This window comes from Ammospiza caudacuta, chromosome 6 (assembly GCF_027887145.1).
Source record: "Ammospiza caudacuta isolate bAmmCau1 chromosome 6, bAmmCau1.pri, whole genome shotgun sequence".
Classification (NCBI taxonomy): Eukaryota; Metazoa; Chordata; class Aves; order Passeriformes; family Passerellidae; genus Ammospiza; species Ammospiza caudacuta.
This window is the reverse complement of record NC_080598.1, coordinates 11,464,207-11,485,343: the sequence shown is the minus strand read 5'-3', so window position 1 is coordinate 11,485,343 and position 21,137 is coordinate 11,464,207. Positions and strand designations below refer to the sequence as shown.

Sequence of the window (21,137 nt, the reverse complement as noted above, 5' to 3'; positions counted from 1 at the left end):
CTGCACTAAATGACACATTGGGGCTTTTTTCCCCTTCTGATTTTTAATGGCTCAGATAAAAGGCCTGACAACAGAGGCTGAAAACTCTTTGAAACTCTCCCCAGTTAACTGAGATCAAATTCTTCTTAATTTAAGGAAGATGATGGAGCAACTGCTTAAAGTAATGGCAGTGCTGGAGGTGATCAGGAAAATGATGCCTGAACAGAGCAGCTATCAGATAATCCATATTCTGTTCTGGAATCATGGCTCTGCTTTCTGCTTCCCTCCCTTGCTGGAGAGCTCAGCTCATTTTGTTATAGATCACTACTAAAAGGATACTCTGGGGTCAGAAATAGATTCTTGGTCTCCAGGTAAAACAGACAGACCTGAGTGAATGTTCCCAATTGTGAACTCACAAAATGGATTGAATTTTAAATGGTGGTGTAACTTGGTTATGTTATTTACATACAAAAGTGTGTTTGTGTTTGTAGATGAGTCTGAAACTTGGGCTTTGCTTTCTGAATTGAAATGGAAAATGTCCATCAACTTTCTCAACCCTCCAGTCAGTCCAAAATTCACAAATATAAAATGTGGCTGTAAAAGTCAAACTGATTTTGTGCATACTTACAAGCAAAAAGCACTTCAATGTATTGGTTTGGGTCTTTTTTTTTTTTATAGCCAAGGGTTCAACTCTAATTATACAACAATCACTAAGTCTTTGTTCCATGCTTGCAGTTATGTTTTGCACACATCAAGAATTAGTTTAGTGCTGTCTAGAGAGACATTGAAAATAGTTCTGTATTTTGGCTGCTCTCCTGAAAATAATGAAAGTAATTGTATTGGGTACCCTGTATAACAAACACATTAGTAGTTTGAGGAAATGAAATATAACATGTCTTTATATCAAATATTGTTTGTCAGGTAAGTTATAAAGTTATTTTTTAAAAGTTATATTAACATTTGTTAGTCAAGACTTTAAAAAGAATGAAAATAGTTACATTCCTGACTGTAAATCTTTATAGATTACACTTTTTCTTTCATGTTGCCAGGATCAAATCTCTCCTTTGGACTGATCTCATAGGAGACTTTGAGGCCCTGGGCCACTGTTTGAGAGAAAAATGCAAATATAGATAGGAAAATTCAAGACACCTTCCCAAAATCCCCAAGTTTTCATGCTAAGATTTTATGCCCAAGGATAAGACGCAGCTACCTGCAGCAAACAAAAGATTGTCAGAAGAAATAATGCCAGAATTGCTTCATTTGAAGGAGCAGAGGATGTTTCTAATGTTACCAATTTTTGCTAAGAGCTTGCCCCGGAGAAAAGCAAATTAAAGAATCTTGTTTCCTTTTTAGCAAAGAAATCTTAAGGGTGTAGTTTGTTTTCAAATGGACTCTTGAACCCCTTATATTAGTCTTCCTCACTGGTTTTAATGCTTTGCTTATAAATGAATTCCCATTTTCCGGGTGAGCTGGTGAAACATTACCTGTATTCTGGGCAGCAGGTGGACAGATGAAAAAGGAAACTATTATTTTCCTCCAGATGTCTTGTTTATTGGGGGCAAGGAGAGCAGGGAGGTGGAAATGCTTTTCAGAGGGGTGATACATCATTGCCCTGGTGGATAATGCACTTTTTGTGTTTCCTGAGCAGCCCAGCAGTGGGATGCTGCTGCTGCAGCACAGGGAGGAAATTCTGCTATTCATAGGAGTGGCTGTCCTCAGGTGCTCACTCCCCCAGAGCAGATTGCTCAGTGCTGGGAAGGACAGACAGCCCATTCAGCCCCAGACCTTGCCAAGAGTTATGAGTGCCTTGGGGTGGGAAGGGTCTGTGAGCCTGATCAGCAGGGAGGAGCACACACCTGGGGACAGAGGGGCTGCAGGTGCTGCTGGAGCTTGGCTGTGCCACCACCTCCAGCTTCTCTCTTTCTGTGCTTTCAACCTTGCTTTTAATGCTGCCACTGACCTGGGGGAAAAAAAATTTATATATATAACTATATAAAAATATATATTATAATATATATATAATATACATATGATAAAATTATACATATGTATTATATATTTTCTATTGTGATTATACGATATAATATAATATAATATAATATAATATAATATAATATAATATAATATAATATAATATAATATAATATAATATAATATAATATAATATAATATAATATAATATACGTACCATAACATAATGATATAAATGTTTAAATTTTTTGAGGTTAGCCTGTGTGCAAAAATCTCCACAAATTGTTCCTAAAACAGTGACTGCTGTGTCTAAAGTCTAAGTAACCTTGAACCCAAACTTGCATTTAATCATTCTGTGTCTGAGAAAGAGAACTGTTAAATATTACTGAACTTTTCCTCATTAAACAGGTGTTGAGTTTATTAGCATGTGTCTTATTAGCAGGCTAATAAATGCAGGTGATACTGATTATTTAATGAGAAGCTTTACCTCTACCAAGATGTTTTTAAGTATTCATTTTGATAGATGTTTTAGTGTTCAGTTCTGAATATAAAAAATCCTTCAGTTGAACTCTAATGAGTTGAACTACACCCTCGTTCCTGTATTTGGAGAGTCAGTGAGGTTTTCGATCAACACCCTGTTGATAGAACTGGAAGACTGAAATGTATCATAAATATTCTTGTTCAAAACTAAATATTTAGAATTTTTTGAAGTGCTGACCTTACTTTGGAGGATGCTGCAACTCATCACATTTAAAAGTTAAGTGGAAATACTTAAGTTAATCAGCCAAGCACTTCAGAAAGTTCTTGCAAGGCTGTTTTGATCCAATTTAAGATGTATTACTGAATCTTTAAAGGTAAAGAATCAGTAAATACTTGATTATCCTTCTTTTGGATTGACCCGAGTTACAAATAAGGCAACATGTAAAATCTACCATCAGATCTGCTCAGAATCAAACGTTATTAAGAATTTTCCTTAAAAAACACTGTCCAGTTTCTTAGGTTGTGTTATATGGAAACAATATTGATGAAGTGTTTCATATGTCATTAAGCACATGTAATTTTGGGATTCTCCCAGTGTTTTCCAGTACAACTATAAGCAGGGATAAATTTCAAGTTGTCGTGTCATTTATGAGGGACAAGCTTGAAAAAGCCTCCAATAGTCCAAGATGTTGGTAGAATAGAAGGAAAATAGTTGGCAGCAGGATCACAGGTACTGCCATGCACACAGGGAACAGGATCTGGGCTTCCTAACAGGATTCACCCTGACAAGGATTTTCCCTTAATAATCCTCCTGTTTCAGATGGCTCAAACAGATTACTCGGGCACTGAAATGGGTATGCTTCAAATACCACTTATCCCTGATGGCTGGAATCCTGTTCTGGAAAGCATTTGGGGAACAGTGGTTGTTTTGTGTTTTAAACCAGAACTTAACTCTGAAAAATCCTTTTATAGTGCAGACTCTGGAGTTTGCAGCCTGTCACTAAGGAGCAGATTTATGGTTTGATTGTCAGCTCTCACTTCAAAGCACAGAGAAACCACACTGACCACAACAACAGAAAGTTTTGAATGGAAATCAATCAGCTTGAAGTGATTAATGCCTGAATATTATTTAATTCCCAGGCTGGCATGCCCACACCCAGCCCTATCAGGTTTGGCAGACACAGACTGGGATGACCAAGAGTGTTGGGTCACTAAAAGGTTGTGATTGGCTTGAAAAGTAGTTTGAACTGCAGGTGTGAATTTAAACTGCTACAATCCCTGTCATTCTCTCTCTTTTTTTTTTTTTAATCTATTCTAACTTCATACCTTTAGAGTAAATTAAATTTGTCCATTTAGTCTCCTGTAGTCAAGCTTTAAAGTAAAGGTTGCAAATATGTTGCTTGAAGGAGCATGAAAATAAGGAACCCATTTCACTCACCCCCTAAAATATGTGAGAGTTTAATGTTTTCCCAAACACATATGAAGAGTTATGATATAACATTATTGCTATTCATAAATGTAAGAGACCAATGATCTCCTGGAAACTGGTTGTTTTTCTGGGGCTATTTTCTGCATTTTTGTTGAAATGTGGCTGCTTCAAAGCATTAGGACACTTAAAATTGCATCACTGCTGATAGAAGATACTTTTACAGGTTTAATTTTAAAGGTACACTGTTTTTAAAGGGTTTTTTGTTTGTTTTTATTTTTTGGGGTTTTTTTGAGGAAAGTCTTGGTCTTGCAGAGATACATTTAAAAGGTTTTTTTCTGAAACCTGCAGTATACAATATTGTGTTTTTCCTCCTGTGATGTGTGTACTTACCATGTATATTTGAAGCATTAATTTTTGATGCCCTAAATCAGGTTTTAACTTATTTTGCAATATTAATTTTGCTTACATGATCAGACTTTCACATGAATATGAAAACACCAATGATTTGTATTGATTTTTCTCTTCCTTGTTGGTTTTTCCCCTGATTTTCTTGCTGAGCTATTCTAAAGCAAAAAAAGTAAAAGATACCCTATAGACCATCTTCCAAATGTGCATAATACATGACCTGGTGCTTAATGTTTTTCAGCATCTCAGAAACAAGAACATATTCTGAATTTTGATTAAATGCATTTGATGAGCCATCTAATGGTTTGATGACAATGTTTAAGTCAGGGTTTCTTGAAGTTAATATATTGTGTTACACAAATCAATTCATTCCATTAGTATCCTAAAACCCCAAGCATCTGTTTGGAAGCTCAATAAATTGGACTGCCCTGGTATCTTTATCTGGGGTATCAATATTCAAAAGCCTTCCTACATCCTGAACGTGCTGATTGCACCTTTTTCCTTACGGAAAATCAATTACCCTGCCCTACAGCAGCAGAATTTTAAAAAGATACAACCCAAACTTGAATCTCACTCTCTGATTTGATGTCTGGATGCTCTGTGTGTGTACAGCTCTTGTGTGGGCCTTGTTTAAATTCAGGATAAGGTCACCACCCTGCACCTGTTACTGTGCAAAAGCTTTTCCTACATTTCCTAACAGCCAATATCATCAAGGGTGCCAGGGCTTTGGAGGAGTTTCTCTTGGCTGTCAGACTGGGCTCAAATTTTCCAGAGAGCCGTCCCTAGTGAGGTGTTTTTCTTTGACTTGGTCCCACATTCCTGGCTCACCAAAATTCAGGATTAGCATCCTTCTCTCCCAGCCTTGTTCTGAGTGCTGCCAGAGCCTGTGCTCTGATCCTGTCGTCTGCCAGCCAAAAATAACTTTTTTCCAAGTAAATCAAAATTAATATGTATGGGTAGCAAGAGCAGACAGGACCTTCCCTGGCTAGGAAATGGTGGGGAACAGTGAATGTCTGTGTTGTGCTGTTTGGGGATGCACACAGAGTCTGCCAGAAATGTTCTTGGGACAGCCGGAATGGAGAGATTGGAGCACGCAAGGAGTGACAGATGTGGGATGACGAATTAGTGAATCTGACTCCATGTTCTTAGAAGGCTAATTTAATATTTTATGATATTATATTATATTAAAGAATGCTGTACTAATCTATACTAAAGAATAGAGAAAGGATACAGACAGAAGGTTGAACTACTTAAAAACTCATGGCTGACTCCTCAGAGTTCCCAACACAGCTGGATGGTGATTGTCATCAAGTAAAAACAATTCACATGCTGGACAAACAATCTCCAAACCACATTCCAAAGCAGCAAAGCACACTAGAAGCAATCAGATAATTATTATTTTCATTTTTCTCTGAGGTTTCTCAGCTTCCCAGGAGAAGAATCTTGGGCAAGGGGATTTTTCCAGAAAATGTGACAGTGACAAAGGAATGTCCGTGAATAAAACCCCCCTGGCTAAGGATGTCACCCTTCTGCTTCTCTCACGCACACAGCGATGGACATGCCCCTCAGCTGGTGTGTAACGTGGGCTCTGAGCTGCGTTTTCGGGAGCTGGCCCTGCATTCAGGAGGTGGTCACTAGATGGCATCTTTGGGTATAGAATTTAGGGAAAAAATCATCTCTAACATTTCATTTGTGCTCAGCCTCGTTTCAGTTCACTCTTATTTCTGCCTGGGTATAAAAACCTAAGAAAGGACATGCCCAGGCAGCAGGAGATGGTGGGGAAGGAAACTTTTTCTGTATTTTTTTGTACTTTCTGAGCAGTGGGGTTTCTCTTGAATTCTATTATGTGTAAACATTTTGCAATACTTTTCTAGGTAATATTTGTGGAAATTTTTGGATTGTGTATGAATGCAGATCTAGGAATCTGTCATTTGTGGGGTTTTTTTCCACACTCCTTACAGATGATGGTCAATCACTTGGAAATATTCCAGATAAAATCATACCTTGAAAACACTTAAAACTGAAAGCAACCATTCATCAGATACCAGCAAGGATTTCCAGGTTAAAACCAAAACAACTTCTGCAGCAAAGAAGAATGTGTCCAGCACTCTAATCCTTACATATTAAGATACCTTTTTATATTTTTACATAGAAAAACATAAAAGCTGCCATCCAAATTCTCTTGATTTGAAGGTAATATTGATCTCTTTCCTAAAACCAGCTGAAGGTGAGGGTAATTCAGTAGGTGGCAGTCCTCTTAAACCAAAGAAGATACAGCGTGACTATCAGAGATGGGATGTGAATGCAATAAAGTGTTTATTAAACATTTCCATGTCAACCAAAGTCAGGATGGCTTGCATTTTTATTTAGAGTCCTCCAAGCTATTGACACTTTATTTTTCCTATCTGTAGCTGTTCTGTAAAATCGTGATAATAACTTTCTAAATGTATTTGAGAAAAGTTCTTCTTGCAGACTTCTCCCAAATGATTGTCTGTATGTCTAGAGCTTGTTTTGGTTCTTTTTCTTTTTTTATTTTCTTGCTTCTCACACAACAGGAAGGATCTGTCACTCACACATTACCCAGTGTTTTCATCTGAATTCCTTATAGGATGATCCTTAGAACAGGAATCACTGTTCTCACTCAATAAATGGCCTGTGCTGTTAAAAATCTCCTCTTGCACTCTTCCCAAAGAAGTTGAATCCTTTGGCAATGGTGTCAGCTGCCTGTTTCCCTTTCCCTTGGATTTGTATCCATGATGCTCCTTGTCAGCAGTATAAGAGACCTCCCATTGATTCAGTTCTCTCGTTTGTCATGGCAGGGAACAGATGCTGGTTTTTTATCTTACCTACAGGACAGATTTGTTGCCCCAGCAGTGTGCAAATTTAGGCACACAGTTTGTGGTGATTGGGAGTGGGGCTGGGCTGAGTTTTCATCCCTAAATTGGCTGCAGCTGTGAGCAGCAGGTGAGCAGCACTGACAGCAATGAGCCAGGGAGTGCCCAGGGGCACTGAGCAACCCCAAAGGGAGCAGAGGGCACACAGGGGCAGGGCATCAACAGGAGGGGATGAAAGGTTGAGGCTAAGGAACAGGAAGGGCAGACCCCTGCAGCCTTCTCAGGTGAGAGGATGTTACTCTGGATGGGCCCGACCTGGAGCCTTCTGCTGTGGTGAGGTGTTACTCTGGGTGGGTTGATGCTTTCTGAAATTGTGTGGTGATACTCTGTGTATCATGGGTGTCTCAACTGTGACATGCAAACTATTTGAAAAGTAATAGCACAAAAATACGTTCATTTAAAATAAAAAAGGCAGAGCTTTATTGGTGTAGAAGAGTGTGAGTTCTAAACCTGTTAAATATAACTCCTGTTGCCTTCTTCCCTCCTGTTTGCTTCACTCCCAGCCCCTTTCAAGGAGCCTACGATCACTCCCCCTTGTGTGAATGGAGTGCACTCGGAGACACTTTTTTAAAAATAAAGCCAAGGGAGTTGCTTGTTTTCCTGAAACACAGAAGGTGTCAGAGGCAAAAAGCTCTGATAAGCTGCTTAAGGTGCTCTAACAGTGTTAGTGGACACACAGGGGCTCAAGTATGGGCAGGTTGAAGGGAGATTTTGATAACATTCAGGATTTTTTGACAGTGACTGTGGCTTGTCCTTCTCCTGTGTCTTTGGAGAAAATGTGGCAAAAATACAACTATTTCCAAGGAGCCACTGAGGATGAGGCCAAAGAATGTCTGGGAGAAATTGAGTAAATGTTGAATAAATGTCTTATACCAGAGGGATGGTGTAAAAGTGAGAATTCACATGAACTTTGCTGCTGCAGTTGTTTCCAACAGCTTCTGTGTGTGAAGGTGTGAGTGGATGACTTCTGTGGGTTTTACCCAGTTATAGATTGTATATGTGTGACAAATCATGGAAGAGATAATCAGAGAAAACTCTTGTGTGCTGGGAAGCACTCAGAGCAAATCTGTATTGTAGTGGTGTAAAATAAACAGTTGTGTGTTATTTTTTTATAGTCTTGTCCACTAGCAATAAATATGTTTTTAAATGTAGTAGGATTCCATCACTTTGCATAATGTACTGGAAATACAGTCAGTGGAGTAGAAATAATTAAATGAAAAGAGAGTGGTTGATGGTCCTTTAATCTTTTTATGTGCAACATAAATGCCAAAGTAAAGTACACAACTCTAATAGCTACTTAATGGCCATGCAGGATGTTGTGCAGTGGGCAAATAACTCTGCAAATGAAGAGCTGCTGCAGAAATCCTTTAAAAAAGTGTGGAAGAAAGTGACACAAGCTTTGACTGGGTGAAACCATGAAACAGATTGGAATGGGATATCACCTTATCACTGCTGTGCTTGACTGGGCAGAAATAACACAAAATCACCTTCTATTATCTTGGGAGTGTCTTTGACGTCTCTGGTGATCAAAGGCATCATTTTGGGCTTCCCAGTGTCTGTAACCTCGCTTGTGATCAGGGGAGGAATCACATTCTGAGGTTGTGTCTGTGGCTGCAGCTGCAGAATGCAGAGCTGAATAAATCTTGAGCTAAATTCTGCTTCCAGATTGATGTGTGGATATGACAGGAGATCTCATCATCTCTAATTGCTGTTGCTTATTCCAAGTGGTTCTTGCTGCTTCAGGATATTGAGAATGCCAAAAGTTAGGTCTGCGTGGTAGTTTGCTAAAATGTCTTTAGTAAATGCCTTTACAGAGGAGGGCAGCTTGAAATGTTGATTTGTGCAGTGGAGCAAAAATTCCAGTGAGCAAAATTTCGATCAAAGTTTAGTTTGGAAAAGTATTTCTTAGCTCTGATAATGGAAGGAAAGAAAATAGATCCATAAGTATAGTTTTGAAAATAGAATCAAAATAAAACAGGAGAGACTTTGGCCTGGGAAGTGTCCTCTGGGATTTTTCATCAATCAAAAATATACATTTAAATTACATTCAATTTATATAATTTAGAGGGTGCTTTTCTCCTCTCTAAATTTTGTACTTTCCCCAAAGCTGATGAAGCCTTTTTTTTTTTTTTTGCCTTTCTCTGCTTTCTAATCTCCTGACTTTTTGGCTGAAGAAGTCCATTTCATTAGATCCCTAATTATGTATTCAGGAAACTCTTCATTTCTCTGATTTTTTTGGCTAATGACCACCCTGCTTCGCTTTATCTCAATGCAAAACGTATCGTGGCATTTATTCCTCCAGGAATAAAGCAGATGGCATTTAGCACAACATCTGGGGGAAAAAGAACCCCTCAGATCTTTAAAGTGTTTTTAGTAAAGTAAACACTGTTAAAATGGATTGATGGTTTTACCTATAATACCCCTGGGTGGAAGGCAGGTTGTTTTAGTTCCTACCTATTTTGAGTGTTTTGTATCTAGAGACAGGATTAGAAATTGATGTGTGCCAGCAGTATTTCAGTTTATGACATTTTGTGGAGAAAAATCTTCAAAAAATCAGTGTTATTCATATTTTGGTTCTGGGAGGAGCACCCTGATTCCCAGTACTGAAAACACCTCAGTGGAGCTGGGCTGCTGCTGTCAACACACAACATTGCAATTGATTTTTGTGATTACAGGCCAACAAAGCAAATCAAAATACATCTAAAGCTGGCAGAACTGCAGTTAACTCTAAATCCCACACTGTGAATAGCAAATCTACCTTTATCTGCCACATTCCTGTTACCCACTTCTAGATGAGGCCTCTTCTTTTAAACAATATCATCTTAAAATTTTGACATTATGATGTTCTTGAGGTGACAAGTTGTCAAGTTCAAGTTATGTGATGAGGAAGGAGATTATCTAAAAGCAGTTTTGTCCATTTTCTCCTGAAATGGTGGTGGTGTACGACAATAAATTGAGGTGCCCTAGCAGTCCTGTGAAGAGTAATTAGACAGTGATGCATGAGTGATTGTTTAACCAGTGGGAACTTCCTGTGTCCAAAGAACTCTTCAAGCTGTGCAAGTCATTGTCACTGGGAGGTGATTATGTCTTGTGCTGTCTGTGTGCAGGATTAGGGTAAATAATGAAATGGGATTTTTTAATGATATATTTGGAGGATTAGATTTGCATGGCCTCTTTGTGGATTAAGTTTGGATATGCTGAGATGCAATTTATATGTGAGAAGGAGATAAAGGAGAGGGAGCAGGAGGAGAAGGTGGGAATGTGATTATCAAGCACAGAGAGATGGCTAATCCAGGTGGGCTTAATACACTCAATTACATTTTTAGAAAGGAATAAACCTGCTAAGTAGAGATCTCAATTAAGTGCATCCCATCTTTGAGACACTTTTTGGTTTTGTTTTTTTTTTTGCAAAACAAAAATTCTCAAATTAAAAATCTCTCCCACTTCTCTTTATTTACCTTTTTCCATTCAAATCTGAGAGGTCACAAAGTCCACAATATAAAAGCTTCTATCAGGTCAAGGCTGTATTTTTACAATTTCACTTTGCAAGTTTGAGAGTGATTTTGGGAGGTTTTGTATGTCAGTTGAGAAGTTCAAGCTTTTTACATAATTTCTCTTTAAATAGCACCCAGACTATTTGATTTCTTCAGTTATAACATTTTACAAATCTCATAAGTACAAAGATGCAGCATGATTCCTTTTTTCTTATTAGTTTATAGGCATTAAGCTGGGCACATAGTGGAGTTTCAGGAATATGTCAGTCTTAGGAGAATCCATTTCCATATCACCGCTTGCTTCCAAGAATTAGTAATTTAGGCTTGCGGAAAACATCTAGAAATTACAAGTTTATTTTGCCATTCCTGCTTTTGTAACCTTTGGGCACCTTGGAAATGGGTTTTGACATTTCTGTAACAATCAAACAAATGTACATTTTTATCATTGAATTTACAAGCTTAAAGCTCAGGTGCTTTTTCAGCTGCATGACTTTAATCCAGGTTTATTGCCTGCCTTCGGTGTTTGCTGTGGTCTCTGGGAGGCTGTTTGCACTCCCTGTGCCTCAGGTACCTCATTCTCTGAATTGCAAAGCTTTTCTGAGGAGAAATTTCATGAATGTTGACCCTCAGCAATAATCTGGTCTTTTATGTGATCCATTTCAGGGTTGATTTTCAATTCTATTTAGGCAATTTCATCCTAATTGCATGATTTGAATTTTGATTAATTTTTGTAACACTTGCATTGCTACAAGTGCATGTTCGGATATTATTCAAAAAATGTGTAATATACTAGGTTTTTTAAACCTTCACTGGATTTGGGGGAAAACAAGACAAACCACCCTTCAATTTAAGCAGTGCACAATTAAAAGCCATCTAATTTTCTAGTGATCCATTCATGAGAGTTTCAAAGTGTATTATAAATAAAACTTCTTCAGTTTCTGTCATAGAAGAACTCAAAAATCTTAACTTTGAAAACAATGTTACTGTCACATTTAAAATAAATCCTTAATCTAGAGTCAACTAAGTGGTGAAAAATGAAACTTGAAAGGGCCTGGCTTGAGGTGTAGATAAAAGATTGTCAGATTTGAAAAGGAAGACCTACTTTCTGCTCCTTTTTGTGAAGACTTCAGCAGATGAAGAAAAGGCATTAGGTGAAATTGTAAGAACTAACAAACCAGAAGCTAACAGAAAGGATAATATATTATATATATATATATATATATTTCAGGCTGATTTTTAGTATGATCTTTTAGTGTTCTTAATGTCTACTTATGTCTCCTCTGCTTTTTGCCTGCCTTGTTTTGGTTTTTACAGTCTATGAATTTGAATCTAATTAATTAGACTTTATTTCCAGTGGTAGCTTGGTTTCAGCAAGGAGAGCCCCAGGCAGGTAAAACCTCCAGTTCTCAGACTCCTGAGTGCTTCCTTTAGTAGATGTTCCCAGTATAGATGGAGAGTGCTCAGCTGCAGTCTAGAAATACCACATTAATCATTTGAGAGGCCTTTTCCTGCACAAGTGTGTTTCCTCCTCCTCAGTTTCTCCTGTTTGAGGTCTAATTGCAATGTCTGTTGGCAGAAATTGCATTAATTTCAAGTAGATTTGGCACGGGGGTTGCCCATGGCTGGTGTACACACAGGTAGCACAGACAGCCCATCTCCAGTGTGTGCTCCAGACTTTGGAACAGCACTGTTCATTCAGCCACCTCCTTTTTTTATATGGAATGCCAACCACTTGGGAGACATTTTCTGCAAAATGTGACACAGTCAAGCAGAATTTGACAAAATTGTCATTAGAATTTGAAAGCTGTGGTTTTTTCAGTGTTTTATCGGCTCATTCTTCAAAAGTAAGGGGGACTGGAAAAATAACAGGGTGGTAACACCAAGTTCAGATAGTCTGAAATAACTCTAAAAACATTTGTTCAGAATCACTAGCACAGTCCCTGTTCCACAGCTTTTGAAATTTTCCTGTGGGATGTGAGGTTGAGTCCAAAGCAGTGGGAATGGGGCTTGGGAAAGGTCTGGAGTATCAGAAGTGCCTGAAGGAGCTTGGTGAGGGGGGGATGGTTCAAGCTGGGGAAAAGGAGGCTCCACGGGGACCTTCTGGCCCCCACAGGAGGGGCCAGCCAGGTGGGATCAGGATCTGCTCCCAGGGAACAGGGACAGGACAAGAAGAAACAGCCTCAAGTAGCGCCAGGGTAGGTTCAGTTTGGATATTAGGAAGAATTTATTCATGGGAAGAGTTTCCAGGCATTGGTGGAGCCCGAGATATTTAACAGCCACGTGGATGTGGCACCTGGGGACAGACATGGCTTAGTGGTGGCCTTGGCAGTGCTGGGATAACAGTTTTACTCAGTGATCTCAGAGGGCCTTTCCAACTGTAATGATTCCATGATCCTGTAGCTCTATGATCAGTAGAGACCCAGCTGTGCCTGAGCTGTGTGCTGTGGTTGCACATAGATGTCTGCTATTGTATTGATCAGAAATTATATTCACATCAATTGTTTTAAGGCTCATTAGCCCTTTAATGCAAATCAAAGCTTTCACTGGCTTATTACTCATCAAAATGACTCAAGTGAAGTCTCTTTGACCAGAGAGAAGTTTTCAGGTCCTGTGGATTTTCATGGCAAAACAAATGTGTGGCATCACCTCTGTTTGTGTTTTGCAACATTTACTGTCTGACTTCATTGTGTGCTTGTTACGTGAGAAGTATTTTCACTGCATTTTCTGGGTTTTTTTTTTTGTCCCTCTCATAAGCAGCAAAAGAGTGGGTTTAAAAAAAATATATAAAGCAGTATTGTTTTTAGAACACTGCAACAAAATATAGAAATGATAGCTGTGGCACATTTCTAATAGCTGGGCTGAATCATATTCTGTTCCTCTAATGGCATGCGTAATTGCTCCAGGTTTTCAGGCGTCCTTCAGCCGCACTTATTTAGATTAGTGACTGATGCATTTCCATGGAAACTTGCAGCAGGGAAAAAAAAACCCTCCTGGTACAGCATGGAGCTGAAGGGATGTGGGCTTTGAGCCTGGTGTAAAATAAGGCTTGCTTGCTTGTGGTCAGCTTGGTTTGGGGTTTTTGTTGCAAAGGGCATTTTGTGTAGCAGCAATGTTTTGTGTAGCAATCTGGAGCGCTTGTCAAATCCTGCATTCCTTGATAGGCTTCAACTTTTTGAGTGTGGTTGAAGGAGTACATTTTGAAATGAAATGTCTGGGTGTTTTTCTCTGTGATGATGCAGAAGCACCCAAACCCCAGGTAAGCTGGTGAGAAACTGGCTGGAAAGTCCAAGTCCAAGAATGAAGCTCATTTTGGAGGTGTTGTGCAGAGCTTTAATGAAGGATCACTGAGTTTTGAAGTGCTAGTGGCAGGAATGGAAAGGTTTTATAGGACCTCCATCAAATTACATTTTCCATGGAAAATATAATTGCTTCTAAAGACTTTGCACAGTACTGTTGCTTTCCTCAATATCTGGTGCAATCTTTATACGCACTGCCTAACATATAATATCTGATTTTTAGTGCTTTCTTAGAAAACTTGATTCTCAGCATTCTCAGCAATTTTTTTGTAATTTCAGAAGTGTTTAAGGTTGCAACATGGATTTTCAAATGCATTCATTTAAAGTAATTGCCCTTATGTGTCTACACAATGCTGTAAGGACAAGTGTGTACCATCCTTTTTAAAAGGTAGGAATATTCTTGGATTTGGCACCTTTCCTGCTGCAATCATCCTAATTATTTGGAGTACTGGTGTAGGTTCTCTAGGAGTAAGCTCTCAAACCAATGGTAATAGCTTCTTCTGTTTGAAAATTAATTATCCTGTGGCCTGGCTCTGAATCATGTGTTCCTTGGCAGTCATCAATGCAAAGTACATCTAACCATATCTATAAATGATTTTGATTTTTTATATATGTTATTTATTTTATTACATCTATACCTAACCATATGTATATGTTCTGATACAGCACCACAAGTTCAGTTGCTAAAGTCTGGTACTCCTGCTAAAAGTGATGTGGTGTTTTAGTAATTTTTCTTTTGCATTTTTGGATTTGTAGTTGAATGTTATATTTTAGACACTTGCAACAGCATGGCAAGGCAGGAATTCTTCCTGGTGAGCAGGGCACTTCCACATCCACAGTTCCCTGTTCCACCCTCATCTTCCCCTCCCTGGTCCTGTGTAAACCTGGGTATCAGATTGCTCAGCACCATCCTGCTCTGAGCTATTTGTTTGCTGTGATTGGAGTTATACCATTAAATTAGAAGTTATTCTGAGGCCCTTACAGTGGAAGTTGTGAAGTGTTCCTCTGTTGTTGGGTTTGGTCATTTTCACTGTGCTATCCACAGTGAAAATCAGATTGAGGAGTCCACACGCACAATCAAGGCAGAGGAAAAACAAGAGGCAGTGCTATGGTGAAAAAGATGGTGAGGTTCTAGGAACTTCCCACGTATTTCCCATGTTCAGCAGCTTCTTATGTATTCAAAATTTTATCTATTATTGAAGGCAGAGAATTTGACAGGTCATTGATCCTGAGTACAGCTGGTGAAGATTTAGACTTGAATGGAGCTTCTTGTAAGGGAGGAAATTGAGGGGAAACATTTGTATCACCATTGATGATAAAAGTCCATAATAACTCTTGCTGAAACTTGCTGTACATGAAAATTAATGATTTTTGAAATTGAATAGAAGAATGGCTTTCCAGGGCCTGTTTTTCCTTACTCAGCCCAAAATAATTCCCCATCTGTTCTTTCCAACTCAGAGTGCTCAATGACCTTCTCCCAAGCAGTTGGTTGTCTTTGTGGGGCTGTAAACATGTCTCAGGTAGGAACAATCCCTGTCATGCTGAGCAGACCACAGCTCCTGCCACACAAGCAACTGCAGAGCTCCTTCACAAACCTCTAATGGAATTTCCCTAAATTTAATGCAAACTCTCTGTCAAGGCAGTCATTAAGCCAGGTTTCACCTGGCACCTACCCTTTGCTACAGGCCATTATTCTGGGTTATGCTGCTGCCATCAGTAAGAACACTGATATTTGCAGGCAATATTTGAACTATTTGCTGGGAGGATGAAAAATGTGAAATACGGTGTTATGATTAAAAACATTCATACCCTGAGTCAGCTCTAAGGAGCTGGAACATTACACCACCTGAGCTTTGCAAGTGAACAAACCACCCTGACCTTCAGGATAAATAACATTTGCAACAGATGACAGTGCCAGCAGGCAGCTCATCAAGACTTCTTTGTTCTCCCTGAATCTGAAAAACAAGATGCCTTTATTTATGTGTGCAGGAGCACTTTGGGGTTGACGTGGAGAGCTGGTTCTTATGAGGCAGATACACATATTGTCAGGCCACAAGTTTTGGCCTGACTTGGTAAAAGCTGGGTATTTCAGCAAAGATCAAACTAGGTGCACGTGGACCAAAGCCATATTCAGCTGCTAGAAACTCTAAGGCCAGCATCCAGCTTTTTATGAGTTCTTCACTCTTTTGCTTTAAGATGCATTTAACTCTGTAAAGCAAAGAGGGGGAAAAATCTGTCCTCTGCTGATGAATTTCCTTTTATGAGACCACCCAGGGCTGTGTCTGTGCCTGTCCCAGACAGAGTGGCTTAATCCTTTGCAGTAGCTGAGGCCATGGGCACAGAGCTGCCATGGATGGGTTGGAAATGAGAGGCAGAGGGAGTGGAGACCCTCAGAAACCCAACAGGAGAACTCAGGGTGAGATCATGCAACCATTACCACGTTTTGAAAGTATTCTGCAAATGAGGGAAGAGCTGCAGAATCCCACAATTGTACTAAGAGCTGGTAAAGTTGTTAGGCCAGTAAGAAGCAAATGCTTTGCACAACTACTTGCTGGGGTTTTATTTTTCAGGTGTAAGTAATCTTTTTTTTAAATGAAAGGGAAAACTGATGACACGGGGAACATTGTTCTTCCATAACTGCCTCTCCAGCAGGTCCAGGTTGCATTTTTCAGTTTTAAGGTTTCCCTTGCAAACAAACTTGCTGATTCACTCCATTGATCAGCCATTTCAGCATCCTTTGTGGGTAAAAGAATTCACTGTATTCTAGCTAATCTTCCTCTAAGGATGAAGGAGGGAATCAACACTGTCTTCCTTTCTTTTTCTGAAAATAAGATTTAGTAGGGGGGGGAAAAAAAGGAAAGGCAGAAGAATGTCCAAGGATTTGCTATTCCACTCAAGTTGTCCTTGAGACATTTTTATGCTTATTCTCAAATCTGAAAAACTTCAAAAACCACATAAGATTTGCTATTTCTCGGCTTTAACTGAAAAAAAATTGGTTGAAAACATCACATCAACTAAACACTAGGACTTAAAAAAAAACCCCAAAACATCCACAAACTGAAAGAGAAGAAAGTGAGCCATGAATTAAAGGTTTTCATTAATTTACCATTTATAATGCCTTCATCATATGCTTCTTTTCTCTTGGTCCTCACAGTTTATCCCTTCAAATGAAGCATCAATGTTTTTTACCACCAATTTGCAAAGATGTGAAAAAGATAATTGTAGTTTCTTCTGAATTCTTGGGCGGTACATACCTGCAGATCTCACTTTCATGAGTTTTTATAACCCTTTATCAGAATCAATGATCAAACAGGTAATAGGGAAATTCTCCATTTCTATTTCTTCATCCCATTTTTGGGACATTTTTAGAATCCATAATTTTGCTCTGTGTGATTTGGAGGAGGATCCCTGAACTTCATCTTTCCTATGGCTCAAATGAAATGCTCAAAGAAAGCAATAAGAAATGTCTTGTAAAACAATTATATCATAGGCTGGAAAAATCTTCTCACTTATCACCATTTTAATTTACCATATCTAATAGACAATCTAGTTTTGATATATCTCCATTTTCTGACGAGAAACAGGAATAAGTAAAATAAGTTACTTAGACTTCATAGTTTGTGGTATGAAGAATATTTTTATCTTTTAATGTGATTATTTTCTAGAGCATCATTTAGTATGGCAGAGATTTTGGATATACATGGTGTAGGGGGATAGAATATAAGAAAATAAAGATAGTGCAGAAAGTAATCTCACCCCTAAGGAGTTTCAGCTGGGCCAATTATCAAAGATTAGGAGCAGGCCTGACTTTAACAGGCCATGGCTGTAACCAATGAGAAGAAGATGCTATAAAAGAATGGGGTGGCTGGGTGAGAGAGGAACTGGAGTCAGTTGGCTGCTTTGTGAAGAAGGAGGAGTCAGTGCTCTGAGGAGCTGTCCATGAGAAACACCAAGAAGGTGTGAAACTGTTGTGATAAGGAGACAACAGTATGGAACCCCTGCAATAAGATGGCAACGTACTTGGGATAGAATAATTCGTGCTCTTCTTAGTGGTGTTTTCAATCCCATGAACTTTTTCTCATGGCCAAGTTTGGATCAATTTAAGGAAAAACTCTTAAGATAGGGGCCCTGTGTTGTTGCAAACCAGCACAAGTGTCCTTGAATAGTGAATATCTGCTGATTTTATCTTTCCTCATCTTTGAATAACTCCTGGTCTAACCCCCAGCATAAATGGCTGGGAAAGGGTTTTTCCCCCAGGAAGGGGAAGGTGCAGAGAGAGGGCCTTTAACTCTGCCAGTGTTTTGGGTGTTGTACCTGCAGAGAGCTGTGCTCTGGCAGAGAGCATCTATAAATGTCTGTTGGGAGTGAAACATCTCCCAGGGCTGTCACTGGGGAAGAGGGAAGGCAGAAGGAAAAGCTGCATGTTTTGGGGTGGGGATAAAAATGCCAGTGGTATCTGGGGAGAGCCTGCTGCTCTCTTGCCTCCTAGTATCACAGCACAAATTCTGGCTGTTGCACTCCTGTTTCCTCTGTTCATCCTGTGGCCATGCTGGTGGCTCAGAACCTTTCCTAGAGTGCTGGCAGCTCTGGCAGCATCCCTGCTGGCAGAGCATCCTGCGCGGTTTCCTTGGAAACACGGCACCGAAATGCCCTGCGAGGAGCAGCAGGGAGGGGACAAGGAGTGGAGACAGTTGCTTTGGGATTTTTCCCCCTCTGTGGAAATCGGGACTCTTGGATAACTAACTAATATGATTAAGTAGAAACTGTTTATTGTTTATATTATGTACTTGTTTATACATTCTAACTTTACTGCACACGCTGATCACGCATCTCTTGACTGATGTCTCTATCTTGTTCATGTGTTCTGCATGCACTTCTTCAATCACAGAGTATGTGATTGGTTTCAGTCCAGCTGTTTCACAGCTCTCTGTTGTCTAGTTCTCTGTCTCTCTTATCTAGTTCTTCTGGTCTTGGTATTCTGTTTCTCAGCCTCTTCTTTTTTAATTTAGCACAATTCATGTCTTAGTAACCTTGATGAATTCCAGAGAGTGTTGATGAGAATAGCTAGGAAGGGTTTGCTGGGGCACACAGTGGCCTAGACCTTGTCAATACATTGCTACACCCCTCCTAGTGCTTTACCTTCCAAAGCAATATCAAATATGTGAGCAGCCTAGTCCAAGCAGGAGTGTCAGGGTGGGAGTCGGGCTGGCTGCTGGAACAGGCTCACAATTGTGATGTGGGCTGAAATAGGGCATGAGTGGCCTAATAGGAGTGGTTTAGAGTCCAAAACTTATCTCTTGCTCTTCATAGCAGTGATCTTTCAGCTTTTGATAATGTCTGCAAGATCTCTTGGAGTCCTGTGGTCACTTATGAGACTGAGAATCTACACAAAGTCCTATGTTTATTTGGAGGAAAGCCCTCACTGCTTCTGAGGTAGAGAAAGGAGGAAATGTTTTCCACCTGCACTTTCTCAGTGCTCACCCCTCTTTGAACTCTATAAATGACATTCTGGAAGGGCAGGGTTTGAGCCTGTTGCTTACTGAGATGTCTGCAACAATAAATGATTCTAATAAAGCAACAGCTGGAGCTTTATTATTTTGATTGCCACTATTGCCAAGGGCACACAGCTTATTTCTGCTGCAGTTCCACAGGCTTCAATGGAAAATGGACCAGGAAAAAAAATGTTGTGTTCTTATGGTATTTACTCTGGTAAAATATGGGCTTCTCAAGAGATGTAAAAATTTCAAGTGATAGCCCAACGTTTCTGTCTTTTGTCAATGTAAAGGAAACTGAACCGTTTTTGCAAACCCTGGTATTTTGTTCTACCTCTTAGAAAAACTTTTTGAACTGATCCAATGTGAGGTAGTGACTTTTCATCTGTGGTTACAGATATTTCTCTCAGTAAGAATGCAGTATTATTGAAATAATTGACTTTATTAAAATAAAACTGCTAAGTAATGTGTTTCTAGACCTTCATGTCCATATCTTCTTGCTCGTCTTTCTAATCTGTCTGCAACCAAGTATAAGAAGAAATCCTCAAAAGATTCTGTGGGTAAAAGCTTCTTAAATAATGATAGGGTTGTCAGTGCTAGGTGGTCCTAACTTGCTTCAAAGCATTCTGATAAAGAGTTCTGGTCTTAAGAAAACCTGGGACATAAGAATGGGTACAAATCCAGGGAAACCTGGAGCTAACCCTGTGGTGCAAATATATCTATAACAGTGTTACTGTGCTATATTTGGCTTGAATTCAGAACAGCATTTGTTAGGCATTTGCCTATGGGTTCTTTGTGTTCTTTTGTCAAGTCAGAGAACGGAATCCTTTTCCTTTTTCAGTCCCAGTTCATTCTGATGGCAGATTCCTGGTGTTCCCCCCTGCTCCTGGGTGTCTGTGCTTGTGCTGTGTAATAGGGCAGCCTGGGACCTGTGTGAGGTGAGGGAAAGAGGGTAATTAGGGAGCTTAACACAGCAGCCTGGGAAGCTGCCACTTAGCCTCGAGTTCAGCACCTTGCAAGGCTTCTGTTTTCCCAAATAATCCCTGACTGCACCCGGAGGAGTGGGGGGAAGCAGAGGGGAGCAGACCTAAGCTGCATCTGAGAGTGCTGGCTCTGCAGTCCTGAGGAGCTGAACAAAGCTCTCTGTTTTGCTGTGCCTTCCCATCCCTCCCACCCACTTTGTGTTCCTTATAGCACTGAAATATCATGCTATAGAAAACAGATTCTGCAGGGGGAACATCTGGCTCCTTAAGGCTCAAGCAGTTGCTTTAAGATTTCAAAATGTTCTTTATCATAATTTATTTCTTGTAATAATTTCTGATGGACTTCTGAGAACAGGCCAGGGGGAAACTCAAAGTGGACTCCAGGTTTATGATTTTTAGAGTGGCATGAAAAAAAGAATGTTGCTTGCTGGGGAACAGACTGCAATTTGTGCAGTAGGAGCAGGAATTTTGGGTAAAGGAAAGGCCTTTTAGGCAGAAAATACAGGTTGTAGGTGAGTGACAAAGGGACAAAATAAACTAAATTATCAAGTAGAGTTCATATTATAATAGGAATTTTCTCCCTCTCTGGCCATCCTGTAGGATGGAGGCTGGCTGGTCTCCACATAATATATATAAATGTAAATATTTTTGGTTTTTTGTAGTACTGTTTTTCTTGGGCCTTGCCAATTGCTGCACAGCTCTGAAGAAACAACT

General features: G+C 39.6%; 1 protein-coding gene across 2 annotated transcripts in view; it reads left to right on the top strand.

Moving 5' to 3' along the window:
* Nucleotides 1–21,137, top strand: part of SHANK2 (SH3 and multiple ankyrin repeat domains 2) — a 255,841-nt gene that overhangs the window by 106,594 nt on the left and 128,110 nt on the right. The window lies entirely within an intron of this gene.